Here is a 19,419-nt window from a genome sequence, read left to right as displayed (position 1 = left end):
GTCAGGACCCCACAACCTGCTGGACAAACTCCCTGGTGGCATATTGGATTCACAGGGGAGATAACCAGGGGAACTCACAAACCAATTCTCAAGTGGGACCATCACAACCAAATCAAGAGGTACTCAACTCAATATAATCAGGTTGAAAACAAAATGCTTAAGGTTCAGTACTAATTCAAAAATGTACCATAATAAAGTTCCACCCAAAAGTGGACCGGGATGCTTAATAGTCTCAGACGGCATGACTGAATCTGGGCAACCCCATCAAATAGGGGCCTACCTGGCAATTATCCATCAAATACATTCCTTGTATTTGTACCCTGTGCGCGACTAACATGTAAGACAATTGTTTCATCATCATCACCCACTACATAACTACAACACACATCACCCACACAGTTTCACCCCCCATTCTTGATAACATCACCTGGTTTAGCCAATTGGAAGTGTAGTTCTTTGTTTCACTGCATCTGTGTTAGGCATTATGTTCCAGTGTTTGCCAACAATGATCGAAGAGGACAATCACTGCACCCTACTGTGCCCCTGTGTTGACCTCTACAACTTTCCTTTGGCCTCGATATAGAAGAAAGCTCTATCCTTTAAAATGGGATTTAAAAGAAAAGGGAACCCAACTACACTTGTTGACCAACTGACCCAAGGATGGAACTACCACACTAAAGTGTGGGTCTGAAGACATAACTTTATAGCCACGCAACACACACTTCCCCCATTCATTTCAGCGGCCCCTTCTTTCTGATTATCTATCTCCTCTGCTCCAAAAATGTTATAATGTGATTTCTTTACTACTTTGTTTATTGTTTGAATGTGTACGTTTATATTCTTACTTATATTGGAAATTCACTACCAATCATACCTAAATTCTGCTAGTTGTATATCTTTAACCTTATTTATTAATATCTTCATAACCATTAGAAGTAAACACGTGTAGGGGCTGCTGTGCCAGTAGTCTACAATACCCATAATTCCCTGCTCTATGTCAAAGATAATCTCTCTCTATATATATATAGTGGTACGGTAAGTAGTGACACAATTTTACCCTTAAAACCAAAGTGAAATTGATATTATTTCTCTCTGACAGTCGATTCCATATTTGTAAAGAGATACTGTTACCCTAGAGGAAAAAGAACAAAGAACAATGCAGTAAGTCGTTTGTACTGGACCTCTGGCCAAAGTTTAAAGTACTCTCCCTTGCGCAGATGCTACTTTCACTTTGAACCGGTTAATTATACTGCAGCCCACATAGTTTTCACAGAAAGAGAAGTCGACTGGATCCCTTTTACTTTCTTAAACATCGTCAAACTGTAAGTTAAACTCCTTAAAGGTCACCGAATGCCCATCAGACCGCCAAGGATATCATCAGCTGACAAGCTGTGAAGTAAAAGAACTGTTTCCTTGTGCTGTTCACCGGACAACACAGATGCCCCATAGATCGCCACAGAAGAGCTTTCTCAAGTAAGATTGGAATCTGGGCCAAGTTAGTCTTAGTGAGAAAAGTGAGAAATGTGAGAAAAGTGCTGTTATTTAATATATTCGTGCTTTAGATGTGCACACTGTGATTCACAGAATTTCTCTCTCTTTACCTCTAACTTCCTTTGTCTTAATCTTAACACACACACCTTACAACAGTTGGGACTTCAGGGCTAGCTGAGCTTGGTTAGTGTTTGCTGGGTTAAAGGCATAGTCAGGAATAGCCAAGTTGAAGATTCTTTGTCTCCCTCAACCAAACACATGCTTTGTGCTGCACAGTTGCTCCAGAATGCTGAAGCGCGATTACTGACAGGAACAAGGAATAGAAATCACGTTTCTCCTATGTTAGCCTCAGTGCATTGTTTCCCTGTAAAATCCAGAATAGAATATACAATCATCCTCCTGACCAACAAAGCCCTTAAAGGTCAAGCACTTTCATATCTTAAAGACCTCATAGTACCTTATTACCCAACTAGAGCACTGCACTCCCAGAACCTTTGGTTCCTATAGTCTCCAAAAGTAGAATGGGAGGCAGAGAGGAGTAGAGGCTCCTCTACTGTGGAACCATCTTCCAGTTGGGGTCCAGGGTGCAGACAACCTCCCTACATTTAAGAACAGGCTTAAAACTTTCCTTTTTGATAGAGCTCATAGTTAGGCTGGCTCAGGCTTGCCTTGAACCATTGTTCAAGCTGTACATATTCATATCCCATTAACGTATGTTACTAACTTGGCTTCTTCTCTGTCCTGTAGTTTAGTGCTTTCTTGTCTCTCTTCTCTCTCCTCCTCTCGCAATCTGCATGTATTTCTGAGGGAGAACCACTGAACAAGGAACGGCTGTAACTAGCTACATTTCAGCATGCTGGTTGGTGCCAGGTTTATTCTGGTTCCAGGGCAGTCAGTTATAAATATTCTGGTGGTAAATTGATCATCAATATATAACCTACAGTGTGCTAAGAATTTACTTGTGTTGTTATAGTATAAATGAGACAAAACACACAAAACTTACAAGTATACAGTCGTGCCTTATCAGTGTATTAAAAATGCATATGTAGCCAGTTCTAGTAATATTAGAACATAATGTGTTCCTGCAGAATCAACAGCAGCAGTTAAAGTGGAGACTGTAGCGTCTAGACCAGCATTAGTGAAGGATTTTCAGCAGTTGTTACCACAGCATCAGACCTTCTCATTACAAGCATTTCACTTTACACCAAAGCACACTGGTTCCTCCTTCTTTAAGATGTATATCCAATAAATATTATGTGATTGTGAAAGAATGACCACAGCTCAAACAAAGTCAAAAACAGGTGCCCAAACCTCATTGACATATAATGGCATGAAAAGTTTGGGAATCTCTGGCCAAATTTCCTTTACCGTGAATAGTTAAGTGAGTAGGAGATGAACTGATCTCCAAAAGACATAAACATAAAGATCTTTTTCAAGATTATAAAAAAGGAAAGGAGCACCATAAAAAAAGTTTGGGGATTCCAAGAGATTTGAGCCAAGAGGTAACCGTTTCCTCAGTTCATAATGTAATTAAGAAACAGTAGTTAACAGGAATGGTGGATGACAAGTTGAGATCTGGAAGACTGAGAAAATTTTCAGAGAGAACTGCTCGTAGGATTGCTAGTAAGGCAAATCAAAACCCCAGTTTGACTGATAGGAAAACCCTGCAGACTCTGGAGTGGTGGAGTACTGTTCTACTGTGCAGTGACACCTGCAAAAATACTGTATGACCTTCATGGAAGAGTCATCAAAAGAAAACTTTTCCTGCATCCTCACCACAAATTTCAGCATCGGAAGTTTGCAACAGAACATTTAAACAGGCCTGATGAATTTAGGAAACAAGTCCTGTGGATTGATGAAGTTAAAACAGACATTTTAGCCGTAATGAGCAAAGGTATGTTTGGTGAAAAAAGAATGCAGAATTTCATGAATAGAACACCTCTCCAACTGTTAAGCAGATTCTGAAAGCAAACATCACCCTCTGTAAAAAAGCTGTGAATGAAAAGAGGATGGCTTCTACGAGATAATGATCCTAAACACACCTCAAAATCCTTAATGGGCCACCTCAGGAGGCACAGGCTGAAGGTTTTGCCATGGCCCCCACAGTTCCCTGACCTGAACATCATTGAAAAGAGGAGATAAACTTCAAAACAGAAGTGCATGCAAGACGGCCCAAGAATGTCACAGAACTATAGGTCTTTTGCAAGGAGGAATGGGTAGAAATCCCCAAAACAAGAAATGAGGGACGCTGGCTACAAAAAGCATTTACAAGCTGCGATACTTTCCAAAGGGGGTGTTACTAAGTACTTACCATGCAGGGGCGCCCAAATTATTTGAAACTGTAAAATATGGAAATAAAAAAGTAATCTTGTTGAAGACAATAAAGAAATGTTACATCATTAACTGAATGCCTTTTGGAAATCAGTTCATCTTTTACTCGTTTAGTTGTTCACAGTAACATAAATTTTGACCAGGGGTGCCCAAACTTTTTCATGTAACTGTAAAAGGGGCGGACAACACAGAAACATCTCTGGGTATTACACAGTACACTTTAACAGAACCCCAAACTGCAGACTCAAAAATGACCACAAAGTTAAATAAACACCTCTCTAAAACAGTTTGAACAAAAAAGATTAGAACCTTCATGCATGTAGGATTTATTGCAAGGCTTTTGTATTAGGCTGCATTAGTTTTAGCTAGGTGTACCTGATAAACCTGAAACTAAGTATTTACTGGATTTGAATATTCCTCCCAGTCAATGGCTAATGGCAGTTTTTAGTCACAGGGTGGCAACCTTCCCTCTGTACTACATAGTAAAAGAAAAATTTGGTTTTAAAAATATTCTATGTTTTGTACGTATTCACATCTGTAAAACCTGTGAGATACTTAATCTGCTTTTTATAAAGGCTTCTCTTGGCAGCCCTGTATTTCAACCATAATGGCAGAGGAGAGGTTGCTCAAACCAGTGATGAGGTATGTTATGCAGTTCGCTACTCAAGATTCCACCGAGGTGATTGGGTAGTCTGTCCTATCAAAGAGAAGCCATGATATCGTTAGCAGTTTCAGTCAGTTCCTCTGTATTATTTATTATGTAGCAGTCATAAGCCAGAGACATCATTAAATCGGACATTCAGAGTTTATGGCCCAAATAGGGCTTGCCCTTCGTGCCCTCAAATCATCCTTCGGACAGGAAACAGAAACAACGGAGTATTATCCAGAAAAAAGACCAGCTATATGCCATGTCAGAGAGATGTATGACTGAAACATAATTCAAAAGGACACGTGGCAAATAGGATTTAACAAGTGAGACCCTCATGGAGTGGAATTTAGTTCATCATATGACAATAGGACAGATATTTGATCAATATCTGACTTTCGCTTCTCAACAAAGAAGGTAACACAAAAGTACTGTAATTGCCACCGAGGTGTGAAACCCCTTGTTCATAACATGAACCCACTGCATGGACACTATAATCTTCCCCCCTTTCCCTCTTCACCTCCTTAGGGGTTCCAAATGGTAGATCACAGACCCCTGCAATAAATTACACCATATGCCAATCATGACTGAAAACAAACATCTTCATCCTTGGAACACATATCTAAAATAATGGAAACTGAATGTCCAACTGTTTTGTAACTTGGTTAATATTATTGTTCAAATTTTTTGATGCAACTCTCAAGTTTGTAGGCATTATGACAGCTGAAATGTGCGGTGCCAGAGCTAACCCAATTTCTACCATGTAACCATGCTGCCACCTAGTGAGTATGTCTAACTAAGCATCTTCCATATCATCGAATAGGCATCAGACAATGTTTTCTTATTATATTATTATTACTGATCTACTCATTTATTGATAATAATAGAAATTGTTAACCTTTTGTGTTTAGTCAGTTAGCTACTTGGATTGTGTTAAAGGTTTGAGAATAATGTAATCAAGTGGAATCTCCAATTACACGGTTCCCTTTCCATCACTAATAACACCATTAGTTCATATATTGTTTACTTGATGTTTTTATGGGCCATGGTGGTAGATGTACGTGCTACTTTCACGCCTAGACTCCAAATTAAACAATTGAAATTATAGAGAAATCATACTCTTTGTCTGTTGAAAGAAAGAAAGAAGAGCCCAACGGATGGACAAATTGCACCACCCACGATTCGTCCAGCATCCTCCTGTGGAGATAAAAACAGCTGGACCCTCGTGTTCAGTTGTTGGGCTGTTTTTTGTTCTGTTTAGAGTTTTTGTTTTAGTACTTTCATTGTCTTGTACGTCTTGTTTTGCAGTGCTGTCCTCATGTACTTTGTTCCTAAGTTAGCAACAAGTTTTTACCAAAATGTGCATTTTGTAGCGCCTCTATTTAGCAAACAAAACTCAGCCAAAACTCAGCCAGATCTCCAGTTGACTGCTTCATGTTCTCAGATCAAACCTGCAGCTGCCTGCCTCCTGCCCTGCACCTTGCCTCAACCTACAGCATAATCTTCTGGTGCTGTTTATCTCAGACCTCCAGTCTCTTCGCCAGCCTCCAGAGAAGTCTCACCTATGGTACCTGTCTCCAGAGCCTCGCATACATAGCTGGCTTCCAAGTCATCCTTGAGAGGCTCTGTCTGTCTGATCGTCCTCCAGCTTTTCTTCCTTAGGGGACCAGCTTCCACTGACCTTCTCTTGCTCTGCCTCCAGGAAGACCTCACCTTCACCCTTGGCTTTCAGTGAGATCTTGCCTTCATCCTTGCCTTCACTGATGCCCTCCAGAACGGTTCTGCCTTTGTCCCTAACTCCGCCATTCTACCATCTGCCCGAGGTCCCCTGCTCTGTTCCTGTTCTGCCCTTCTGCTGTTCCCCTGAGATCCCAGCTTTATTCTTATACTTGTCTACTGGCACCCTGTCTGCATTTGTAGTATGTGCCTTAAGTACAATTCATGAATATAATTGTATTAAGTTTATTTATATGATGTTTTATTATTAGTCTGAGGCAGCAGCAGCTGTTGCATACAGGATTACCTGTTAATGCATTGTCAATGTCAAATCTTGACTGCATAAAATGTTTTTATACAGTAAGATGCATTTTGTGATTGATTCTATTGATTGTCATCAAAATGAGGCCTTACAAAACTTGAGCATTTTCTTCCTCTGGAGATTGTCTTCTGATGGCAGACACAACATCACAAGGGCTTTCTAATGTGCCTAGTGCCAGGAAAAACCTGCCTGTAAGCTTTGTAGAGATTACCTATGGTTAGGGACCTTAGATAAACTTGAAATGTGACTAGAAATTTCTTTTCCAGCAAAAATATTAAAGCAAGGTCTTAAAAAAAAAAAATTAGTTTTTCTCCTCTCCCCCTTTAGTCATCATGCAACTCCTGAGATTTACCTCACGACCTCTTGGAGAGGTCCAAACTTGGTCTTTAGAACTGCAACTACTTTAAGATTTGGGTTTCAAAAAGGCCTGGTGTCTACTAAAAGGAAGATTAGCTTTTGTCATATTTATGACTGAGTCTCATAAATATGGGGAAAGCTATTTGAAAAAATCATGAGACAGACTTTGAATGAATCACAATCTCATCGTTGTGAACTCGTCAAAAAATGGAGAATTATGTATTAAGATTTTCATGATAGGAAAAAATCACAATTTCTATTCTCATAGAAATGAGAAACATCCTGTAATTGTGATAATAAAAAAAAATCAGAGATGTCAGTGGTATCATTAATGTGTAAGCACTAAATATACTATTGTATTAGCTTTGTCTTTGGATTCCCATGTAGTAGAAACAAGCCAAACTGTTACTATAAAGAATTTAATTGCACTCATTGAACAGGAGACCACTTTCTATCAAGATTTATCCAAATGAATCAAATTGCTTAGATTAATCAGTCTTATAATCAGAAGTAGTTAAGCAACATAAAGATGTATAACAATGAAACTAATAATAAAACTAATAATTACAATACCAGGGTGAATAATACAAATAGAAATAATAGTAATGATGATCATAATTGAAGCAATGGATGCTGAGAAGGATCATGGGGTAATAGGTAGCAGTAGGTAGTTTACAGTCACAGATCCAGACTCTGCAGCACCGGGGCAGAAATACCTGCGGAGAGAGAGGAGAAAGCACAAAACAACGGGAGAGAGAAGTCAAGTTAGTAAAGAGCATTGATGCGACATGAATGCGTACAGATGGAGAGGGGGGCTTGGTACATCATTGGAAGTCCCCCAGCAGTCTAGGCCTACAGCAGCTTAACTAGGGGGTGGTTCAAGCAGACCCTGAACCAGCCCTAACTGTAAGCTTTATCAAAAAGGAAGGTTTTAAGCCTACTCTTAAATGTGGAGAAGGTGTCTGCCTCCCGGACCCAATGGAAGATGGTTCCACAGTAGAGGACCCTGATAACTGAAGGCTCTGCCTCCCTTTTTACTTTTGGAGACTCTCAGAACCACAGGCAAGCCTCTGTTCTGGGAGTGCAGTTTTCTAGTGGAGTAATAGGGTACTAAGACCTCTATAAGATATGATGGTGCCTGACAAATTAAGGACTTTCTAGTGGAGGAGGAGGATTTTAAATTCCATTCTGAATTTTACAGGGAGCCAATGCAGAGAAGCTAACACAGGAGAAATGTGATCTCTTTTACTAGTTCCTATCACTACTCGCGCTGCAGCATTTCGGATCCCATATTTGTTGGGATAGCCTGATATTAAGGAGTGTCAGTAATCCAGCCTAGAAGTAACAAAAGTCTGGAATAGTTTTTCTGCACTTTTTGAAACAGGATATGCCTGATTTTTGCAATGTTACATAGGTGAAAAAACTCCTTGAAGTTTGTTTTAGATGAGAGTTAAAGGACATCTTGATCAAGGAGAATTCAGATTCCTAACAGTGGTGCTGGAGGCCAGGGTAATGCCATCTAGAGTAAGTATATCATTAGATAGTTTCTGAGGTGTTGGTTGCCAAACATAATAACTTCAGTTTTGTCTGAGTTTAACAGCAGAAAGTTGCGGGTCATCCAGGTTTTTATGTCCTTAGGGCACGCTTAAAGTTTAGCTAACTGATTGGTTTCATTGGGCATTCAAGTACATTTGGGTATCATCTGCATAACAATTTAAGTTTATGGAGTGTTTCCTAACATTGCCTAAAGGGAGCATATATAAGGTGAATGGAACTGGTCCAAGCACAGAACGTTTTGGAACTCCATGACTAACTTTTGAGTATATGGAGGACTTATCATTAACGTGCACAAACTGAAATTGATAAATAGGACCAAACCATCATAGAGCCTGTTCCTTTAAAGCCAATTAAATGTTCCAGTCCCTGTAATAGGATATGACGGTCAATGGCATCAAACAGAACACTAAAATCTAAGAAGACAAGTACAGAGACAAGTCCTTTGTCCGATGCAATTGGGTAATTTGTTACTTTCACCAGTGCTGTCTCTGTGCTATAATGCACACTAAATTTTGACTGAAAATCCTCAAACTTATGTAAAATGTCACACAATTGGTTGGCGACAGCTTTCTCAAGGATCTTAGAGAGAAAGGGAAGGTTAAATATGGGTGTATAGTTGGCTCAAGCATCTGGATCAAGAGTATGCTTTTTAAGAAGAGGTTTAATTACAGCTGTTTTAAGGGACTGCATTATATAGCTTGTTAATAAAGACATATCAATTATATCGAGCAAAGAGGTGCTAACTATGGGTAAAGCTTCCCTAAGCAGCCTAGTTGGAATGAGGTCTACGAGACATTGATGGTTTAGCCGAAGACATTGTTCAAGTTAGTTGGAGAAAGTCAATGGGAGAGAAACTGTCTAAGTATATATCAGGTTTTACAACTGTTTCTAAGGTTCCTGTGTTTGAAGATAAATCAGTGCTGGTTGAGGGCAGGAGGTGGTGAATTTTGTCTCTAATAGTTAGAATTGTATCGTTAAAGAAGCTCATGAATTCGTCACTACTGAGAGTTGTATTGGAATACATGGATCAATGGAGCTATGACTCTGTCAGCCTGGCTACAGAACTGAAAAGAAACCTAGGGGTGTTTTTATTTTCCTGTATTAAAGATGAGTAATAGGCTGCTTTGGCATTACAGGGGGCCTTCCTATATGTTTTAAGACTATCATGCCAGGCTAAGTGGGATTCTTCCAGTTTGGTAGAACACCATATCCTTTCTAGTTTTCATATAAGTTGCTGTAATATGTGGGTTTGAGAGTTAAACCATGGAGCCAGCCTCCTTTGTTCTATTATCTTCTTTTTTAGAGGCGCTATAGAGTCGAGTGTCTCTCATTGAACTCGCCGCACTATCAACAAGATGATCAATTTGGGAGGAACTAAAGTTAGCATAGGGGTCTTCTATTATATTGAAACATGGCAGGGAATTCAGTGCTGATGGAATCCCCTCCTTAAATTTAGCTACAGCACTATCAGATCGACACCTAGAAAAGACATTTCTGCCTAATAGTGTGTAGTCCAGTAATAAGAATTCAAAAGTTACCAAACAGTAGTCCGATACAATAGGATTCTGTGGAAAGACTATTAAATGTTCAATTTCAATGCCATAAGTCAGAACAAAGTCGAAGGTGTAGTTAAAACAGTGAGTGGCTTTATTTGTACCCTGACCGAGGCCAATTGAGTCTAATAATGAGATAAATGAAGTGCTAAGGCTATCCTTATCCACATCCACATGAATATTGAAATCACCTACTATAATTACTTTATCTGTACTAAAGAATAAACTTGATTTAAAAACTGAGAATTCAGATAAAAATACGGAGTATGGGCCAGGAGTGTGGTAGACTAACAAATAGAATAGGCTTTAAAGTTTTCCATGATGGATGTGTTAGACTAAGAAGCAGGCTTTGAGTTATAATTGAGTTTGGGTTTAGGGTTGATTATTAGGGTTGAGTTAAAAGTGGCTGAATCTCCATCTCCGCGGCCAGTGCCTCCAGGAATGTGAGTATTAATATGACTGGGGGGAGTGGATTCATTTAGGCGTCATGACACAGCCAGGTTTCAGTGAGACTAAATAAATCAATATGATGATCTGATATTAGATCATTTATAAATACATCTTTGGACTGGAGTGATCTAATGTTTAAGAGTCCACATTTAATTCTCCTATTTTGTTGTACCTCTGCAGTGGTGGTCTTCATTTTTTTTATCAAGTTTCTGTGTACAACTCCTCTTCTTTATTTTTGAGTTAATTAATTTAGGTGGTTGGGGGGCAGACATTTATTACATGTACCATTACCATTAATGGAGGCAGAGGAATAACTACACAGTGTATAGCAAGAGAATAGCCAATCAGCAATGATCATAAACAGGAATATATTTAAGTTTGTATTACACAGAATATGAAGAGAAGCATATTCTCCTAATAATAATTACAGTGTAGTACATCCAGGAAGTATTCAGAATTTGTCAACTAGTTAGCTATCAAAATGACACCTAATACAATTAATAGACGTTTAGTAGTTTACCAATAATTCATTTGAGTAACAACACTGTAAAGTACAGTCCTACAGACTAGTATAATTACTATATATTCCAACTCAATAATCAGACATGCACATTTTTTAATGGTTTCATAAGAGGTCACACAATGGTTGTGAAGGCATACCTAGCCATGGTTAGTGAGTGGCAATGTGGTTACATGGTGAATGTTTACCTGCAACTTTAAATTTTCTAACTCTGCCATCTTACATCAAAGAAAAACCAAACTTGTACCAATTCTCACAAAGACACTTGCTGAGTAAGGTTAACAGGATTGTTAGATAATTAAATAACAGATTAATGCTAATTTCAAATAAGTACTTTAAACAAGGAGAAAAGCTTTAGCATGTTATTTTGGTATGCCTATGCCAATTTATGACCAGTTTATTAAGGCCTTATCGGACCTTACATAAAGAGTCGGGGAGAGGAATGTGTGGTGGTGTGTGTCATTGGGAAGTGAAAGAAAAGTGAGAGGATAACTGCTAATCATTTTCTTCTAACTTCTGATAATTTAGTTTGTTTAATGAAGTCTCTGTTTCAGTTCATTGAGCATTGTTATCTTGTCCTGTCTTCAAATTCACAGCTATATTGACTCCAAAAAGTCTAAGAGTTTGTGTCCTGTTGTTAATTTAATTATCAGATGAAAACATCAGCCTTGGATGTCTCTGGCCTCTGTTACTTTTGGCACTTTTATAGAGGAAGGTGAAAGGGTGACTTGGAAGGTCCGGTGGTCTTTTTAGAAAGTTTATTTAACCCAACTTGTCCCCTTAGTGGAGTCCACAAAGCTAAGTTAGGTGCCATTTGGCAACCCCCTTTATCTTTCACTGGAATGTAAAAAGAGCAAAAACTTCTGTCAACTGCCCTCTTCACTACATATGAGGTGAAGAGGACAGTTGACAGATCCCGAGGGTGTCTGAACTTTATTCATCTGTAGTGGACATGGGCTGGCTTCAGTCCCTAAGCTATTAGAGTACATGGTATGGACATTAGGAGGTTATGAACCAAAAGGCTTGCCCTTCCTGCCATCCCATAATTCAAATATCCCATGGACGGAGACCAGGGACAAGGATCTTTCTCCAGAAAACCTTGCTATTAGCAATTCAGAGATCTATGACCATTTCATGGGTTAAATGGACACAAGGCAACTGAGATTAAAAAAGCAAAAAATCCGAGGAGTGAAACCGAGTTAATTCCAGAACAACAGGACTGATCTTTTGATTAATGTTGGACTATTACTACCATCAGAAAAGGCAACCTGAGAAAAACTATAATTACACACACAAAACTAGTCTTCCACCCCTCTCTTTATCTTCCCTTTTGATAACAGATGCCTACCATACATTGTGCAATCAATCACATTAATTAAATATTTTGGCTGGACGTTAAGTGTAAAGCAAGTCTCATCTCCATGCTACATACAGAGCCTGAGTTACTGACCAGCACTGTATAGTGTATTTATGCCACAGAATCAAATTTCTAAAATTCTGTTTTCACTTTGTGGGGTATAAGGCGTAAATTGATTAGGGAAAAAAGAATTTAAACACTTTTGGCATAAACCTGAACATAACAAAATGTGAAATGAGTGAAGGGGTCTGAATGCTTTTTGAATGCAATGTATCCTCATTATGTCTATAGAAAACGCAATCCTGGTAAGTTTCATACAAAATATATTTACTTTTGCAGTTTGGTTGCATACAAGCATCATTTTTAGGAGACAGGGTTGCTCCACCCCAATAATTTTTATAGTCAATTATTTATCAGCAGTCTGTCGTCCTGTATCTTCTTTGTTCTATTAATGAGGCCCTCCACCTGAAGAATATCTAGCATTTTCTATGTGCTACCATCCTTTATAAACTACATTACTTGCTATGGTAACAACACACACTGCTGTTAAACTAAAAAAAATAAATTAAAAAAAAAAACACATAACCATTAATTACAAGGTTCTGTTCACCAACACTTGGTCAACCACTGCTCTTTCACTTAAGTATAAATTAGTCTAATTATGCAGGCTTCACCCAAGGGCACATCATGGGGTCACAGCTGCACTTTTGCAGAATACAGAAAAAGAAATTGAGTTTTTACAGACCCTCAAATGAATGTTCACATTAGGGCAACAAGACTGCCAGGATGGAAAATAGGACAGAACCCTTCAGTCCCAGAGGAAATACTGATTTCCATTCATGTCTGTTTGATTCCTTCTGTTGTCATCCTGTATGTGTTGTTGTGTTGTTCTGCACCACTATGCCATCCATTTCACCTCCTTCTCTAGATTTTTTCTGTTAGACACATTAGATCGAATGATACATTTGGAAGGGACTCTCAGATTAACATTAGGATTCAGAGAGGAGGAAGATGACCGAGTAGGTGAGTTTTTATGCATTACAGGTCATTATACAAGTGGCCTGAAAGCCACTCATCCACCATTAACCAAGATGATGGACCAACAGAACCACTTCCTGCCAGGAAGTAATGGGAGAAGTGTGGAGTGCATGCATAGGGCTGGTGGTTTCAGAAGTTACATGTCTGGAAATTACTGCAAAGCCACACACTGGATTGTGGCATTGAACCCATTTATAATGTATAATAATGTAATTTATAGCGTAATGTGCTTCTCTGCCACTTTAAGTGGAACTTGATTTACACAATTTGCTATATTGTACTATCAAGGTCCCTGCATAGGCAATAGACTCAGCTTTGACTCTGAAACAGAATGCAGGTGTCTGGAAAAAACACTGTAAAAATATCTAAATATTTGAATTAATTCTAAATGAAGCGATGATTGCAGACACTAATGAGAATTAGAAATCAAACACATCTGCCTTAGTATTATTCAGCACAGTAATGTCAGAAAGATGGGCTCTGCTGTTGGATAGACCTTAAAATCTTACTGAAACCGTAATACACAAATTAATGTAATGTCCTTAATGCAATTTATCCAATAAAATGCCCAAATACATGTAATGGGTTATCTAAATAACTTTTTATTGTAACAGGAACCTGCCTATCTTGTTTAAAAAGGAAATAAATAAATAAAAAGAATGAAAACGAAATTAATTTCAAAAACGGATCTTTGACCAGCCTTTTGGAACTGGGTCAGAAGGGCCTTCTAAGAAAGTTTTTTTTTTTTTTTTTTTTTTTTCCTGCCACCCACCCTCCCCGACAGCTCAAGCAGTGTTTGCCTCCATTTACTCTGCAGTCCTTTGGACACTCTGTAAGAAATATTTGAACCTGTAAATCTATGGGGTAATATAGGATAAGCTACAGTAAATAGCAAAAATATTAAGTTGCAGACATTATTAGGGGCCATGCACATTTTACACATTCTTGCATGTAAATGCTGTGACCCCTCAGATGATTTCAGTTTTGGATCCTGTTCAAAAACAGCGAGCAGCTGGCTACATGCTGGGAGAGAAACATTGTTTTCAAGAGGTCAAAGAATGTGAAAGACATCTATCCAGCATGTTTACACTGGAAAACAATTTTAAAAAGTGCACTGAAAATCGGACATATCTTCGGGGGTAGTGGCCTAGTTGTTCACAGATGGCCACTGGGCTACAACACCACGTGGTTACTGGTTGTCACTAAACCACCAAAATAGACACTAGACAAAACTGAGGTGGTACATGGTTTTTACCTGTGACAACAGTGAAGAGACAGGGCTTTGTGAAAACAAGCTTGCCTGCTTTTGAGAGCATGTACACAAAAAAGAGGGAAAAAGGACTAAAAAATCTTATTTTAATGCTCTATTTTTATATTGGAATTGTATTTTTATTATATTCTTATTTTTTTATATTATTCCGTCATTGTATTTTATTTTGTGCCGTTTGGAAATCCCTTTGTGCTATATGCATGGCAAATGCCATGTAAATAAAATGTATCATTGTTATTAATTTATTACCTGAATCCTTTTGGTCTTGTGAATTACATTAACCATTGCTACAAAAACACCAATACCACGAATAGTAGCCTACAATTTTGCCTACCCACAAATCTAGACTGAACTTTATATATCTAAATGTGCGATTCAATGTTAGTCGAATTTGCTCAGTTTATCACACCAAACTTTAGCCAGTTTACTAGTAATATTAAGTGGTGTTTTTAACAAGGCTAACCACACCCACTGTGAGCTACTGCTAAAAAAAGTTACACATTTCATGTCATGTTATGGTCCATTTTACCTTAACAATTCAGCATTGCATTTGAAGATGCTAGCAAGGTAAAAAAAAAACTAAAAAAAAAACTAGCCAGTTTTTAGCTGGTGTTCGACTCACATACAGTTGGGCTCCCATTCAGTGACTCGTATTCCCATTTATTATTATCCAACTCTCTTAACAATGCACAACACACAATTCAAACCATTGCTCCTACCAAGAGTTGAAGCACAAACCTTAAACCTTTGCAGCAAAACAAGCACTGCATCAAGTGACAGGTGTGAAAGGACATGATTCCTTTCAAAGATCCTTTAGTATTTATTTAATTTCTTTTTTCATGGCCATGATTATGTAGCAATTACCTATACAGTGTCAATTCTACTCAATTCCTGTTCTATTGATACTTCCTCAATAACTGTGACTGACATCTCATTGACACTGAGATATAAAAACTTACTTCTCCATGACCCTCTTCACAATGTACTTCAAGTGGACCGTCAACAAGCTATTAATCTGAAATTAGACGAACAATATTTCAGTTTAACAAAGAAAAAAAAAGGTTAACAGTGTACAGTATATCCCCATGCCTGCTGCAAGTCTCATTGGGATTGAAACACTGCACATTAGAGACAAATTGCATTATGTTGGTATAACTACAAGTGTGATCTTACCAGTTTCTGCTTTTCCTACAGGGAGTCAACGGATTGGTCAAGGAGGTTTAGCGCCTTAACTGTAGAGGCTTGTGCAGAAACCTTTGAGTCCTTGCCCCTTTCTGCATCCCCAGAACTTTTCTTCATGGTGCAGACCTCCTCAAGGAATTCCATTACCACTAACATAACGCATGGACCAAAATTCGCATTTGTTACACTTTGCTTTAGAGTCTGACATATTGCAAACCAACCCAAATGCAAAGATGTTATTGTTTTTATTCCACATCAGGGGGTTTTCCGTCTCAGACTACTGACCTTAACTTGCACAAAGCTCAGAAAAAGTCAAGTCCCCTTTGCTTAGTTCAATTCCAGAATGTCTATGGGATCGTGTAGCTGCTATTTGATTCCATAGACAGCCAGTAAGTGAGGTAGGATTGTCTAATATTGTTCTTTGACATAACTCCTCCTCTCTTGAAACTATCTGGCAAGCCCCTGAGGAGGCCCACCTCTCACTTTTAAAACAACTGGTCCAGTGTCAAATCTGGTGGGAAATCTGATGGAAAATTACGTTTTCAAACTGCTTCCTCAGTCTGAGCAGCCTAAGAAAGAACTAATTTTGGAATTTTATAAATGGAGAAAAGTTGGTAAATCTTACAAACAATGAAAAATCTGCAAACAATGACAATTTGCAGCGAGAACCCGAAGATGAAAAAATGTTTTGAAGAATGCACAACACCACACGTTAGTTTGGGATTCATTATTGAGCTCTTTTCCAGTCCTCTTCTTAACTGGTGGAACTACTTTGTTTCAGTATCACTTCACCTACTAGGTGCATAAACAAACACAGCACTGAGGGGAGCTACTGTGTAGTGACACAGAAACAAAGTTGTTTCACCAGTTAGCAAGTTGTGGGCTGGAATTGACCAATAAACCCCAAACCTGTGTTGTTGAAAATTTTTTAATCATTAAACATTTTTTCAGCCGCAAATTGTGTTGTTTGCTGGTCCAGAACCACTTCATTCATTTCAGAGAACACACTCCCAGTGAAGTGTTCATTCTCATCAAAGGGAAGGAGCTGACGAGTCAAACTTGGTGGATTTATTACATTTGTATGGAGTAGCATATACCACTATATGGGTATCAACCCAAACTATCACTTTATGGCTGAATATTTATAAAATTGAATTAAGACTTTACAAAGACCTGAAGAACCCTTTTTCGGTCTAAGGGTAGTCTGAGGTGGGGAGGAAGGGAATAGCCAACTCTGTGCTCTTGAAATCTGCTTCCCCCCAAATGAGTGGAAATGGAAGGCCATTGATATTCGTCTTTGTGGGAGCAGTATTTTAGATAGAAAGTTTCACATTAATATTTTAATTAAATGCTGTAATGGACTGTGACAACAGGGTTCCTTTTATGGTGACCAAAACTTTACTCTGCAAATAGCAATCTAATCAATAGTCTTTAAAATATCAAACTAACATTGGTGCCTTATTGTGGACTTGTCATAGTGACACCAAAATTGACATGGCTTGCTCTTGGTGACATATTGCACTACTACAAATTCATGAAAATAAGCTGAATGGATTTTAAGATATGTTGCTTAGAGTATTGTTGCATTGTCAACAGAGCAAGAAGAGAGGAGCTCATGAAAATCCATTAACAGTAGTGTTCCATTGCAATACATCTGCAAGACATGCATGAATAATTACATTTGAAAGAGATAAGAATTGTTTGATCAATAAATGAATGCATGTGTATAACTCAGTGAAGTATTGACAACTGTAAAGTAAAAAGAATACCTGTCAAATATTCTTCAAATTTGTTGGCTTTTCGTCTTCTTTTTGCTTCCAGTGCACCCATTTCAGCTTCTGTACTACTCGTGCAGTCACAATGGTCACATTCTTTGAAGTTATTTAAGAATCATAAATAACAGGAAACATTGGCAAAGCAAAATGGCAGGTTAATTATTTTAAGACAAAGTGCACATAACAGATATAACATGTAACTGTACCTACCAGATCTCATCTTCTCTTTCAGAAGAGGAAACTTTCTCCAACCATCAGATGGTTTGTGGCATTCATTCAAATATCTTATTGCATCTGCAAAATTTGGACAGAACACTAACATGTTTTCTGTGTCTACCCAGCTGTCTGTCACCATCCACTCTTCTTGCCTTTTCTTCTCTTGACCCACTGCCCTAACCCAAGTCATCCTAAAACAAAACATACTGACATAAATTTAAAAAATGAATTTAAAATAAATAAATAGAAATAAATACAATGGTAACTCCAAATCAACATATTTCAAAAGACATTAACTGGTCTGTGACAGTTGCTATATATGCATCAAATTCATTAAAAAGATTCTACACCCCCTGTCGCTAAGGAAAAAAAATATTGCCATGACAGTTTCCCATGAACAAGCCCATCTGTGGTACATCATAATATCAAGACAGCTGCCATTAAATAAAAATCAAAAAAGTAAATTTATACATTTAAATACCAGAGATATATAAAACTAGCACTCAGTTTGTGTGAGCACAGTAGAAACACTGGCAAAGAAACAATACCAACAACAGGATGTAACATTAGGTTACAAAATACAGAAAAAACATAACATCACAATTTCACTGGTGTGTATGAACTAACATGCACATTATTTCTGATGCAGATGCCCCACTAAGTCTATTGTGGCACTGGAGTCAAGGTCGTGGTGTCATTAACATTGACCATCCAGTGATGTACCCACTGTATTGGCTTCTGCTCTCCAATGAGGCAAAAATATTCATTTGTATCAAATACTACTTCATTTTTATCAAATCATTTTCATTTTATATGTGTACCCTCCACCCTGCCATAACATAGACCCAACAAGGAATGAGGGGGAAAACTAAAATTTTCATCCAATGTACCACAGCATAAAATGACAGAGGAAAGGTTGAATACTATGCTTAAATTAGTCCCCCTGTGCCCCTAAATTTTTGACTGTGGCCCTAAAAACCTTACCCAAGTGGTTAATTTGGTTCCATATATAAACATCAATGTACATTTTAATATTATTACTACAGACTAATTAGTAATTACCCTTTTTTAGTCTTTTTGCTCCATGCTGTGTAATAAATGCAGAAGCACATATCCTTTTTGATAGGGTAGACAAGCCACTTTCCAGTTTATTTCTTCAACTTCAAGAAGCCTGTGATGCTTCCAGGCTCTCAAGTTTCTGACAAACACATTAATTTACTTGGGAGTCACAGGGGCAGTAAAAAAATTTTCCAGCCTTTTTTGTTATATGATGTCACATAAGAAGCCATCATCACGTTTTTCTTTTAATAAGGAAATTCTTCATTGTGCAAAATATACTTTTCTCTTCTTTACTGATACAGAATGCCAATATTTGTTTGCCATCATCTCTCAGTTTCTTTCTTCCCTCTCATGTTGAAAAAGTCTCTTTGCAACTTGAATGATTCTTGGCGTTTTTCACTAATTTCTAAATAATTTGACAATAATTCTCAGAAGGAAATGCAGATATCATTGTAGATGTCATTGAGAGAACACTGCTAAATATCTAGAGTCATCAGACAGATGTTTAAAATTATGAACATTATACACTACAAATTTCCTGTGTATATATGCTTACATTTGTCTACAAAGTAGCTTAAA

The sequence above is a fragment of the Xiphias gladius genome, chromosome 21 (genome assembly GCF_016859285.1).
Source record: "Xiphias gladius isolate SHS-SW01 ecotype Sanya breed wild chromosome 21, ASM1685928v1, whole genome shotgun sequence".
Classification (NCBI taxonomy): Eukaryota; Metazoa; Chordata; class Actinopteri; order Istiophoriformes; family Xiphiidae; genus Xiphias; species Xiphias gladius.
Note: the sequence above shows the minus strand (reverse complement) of the source record.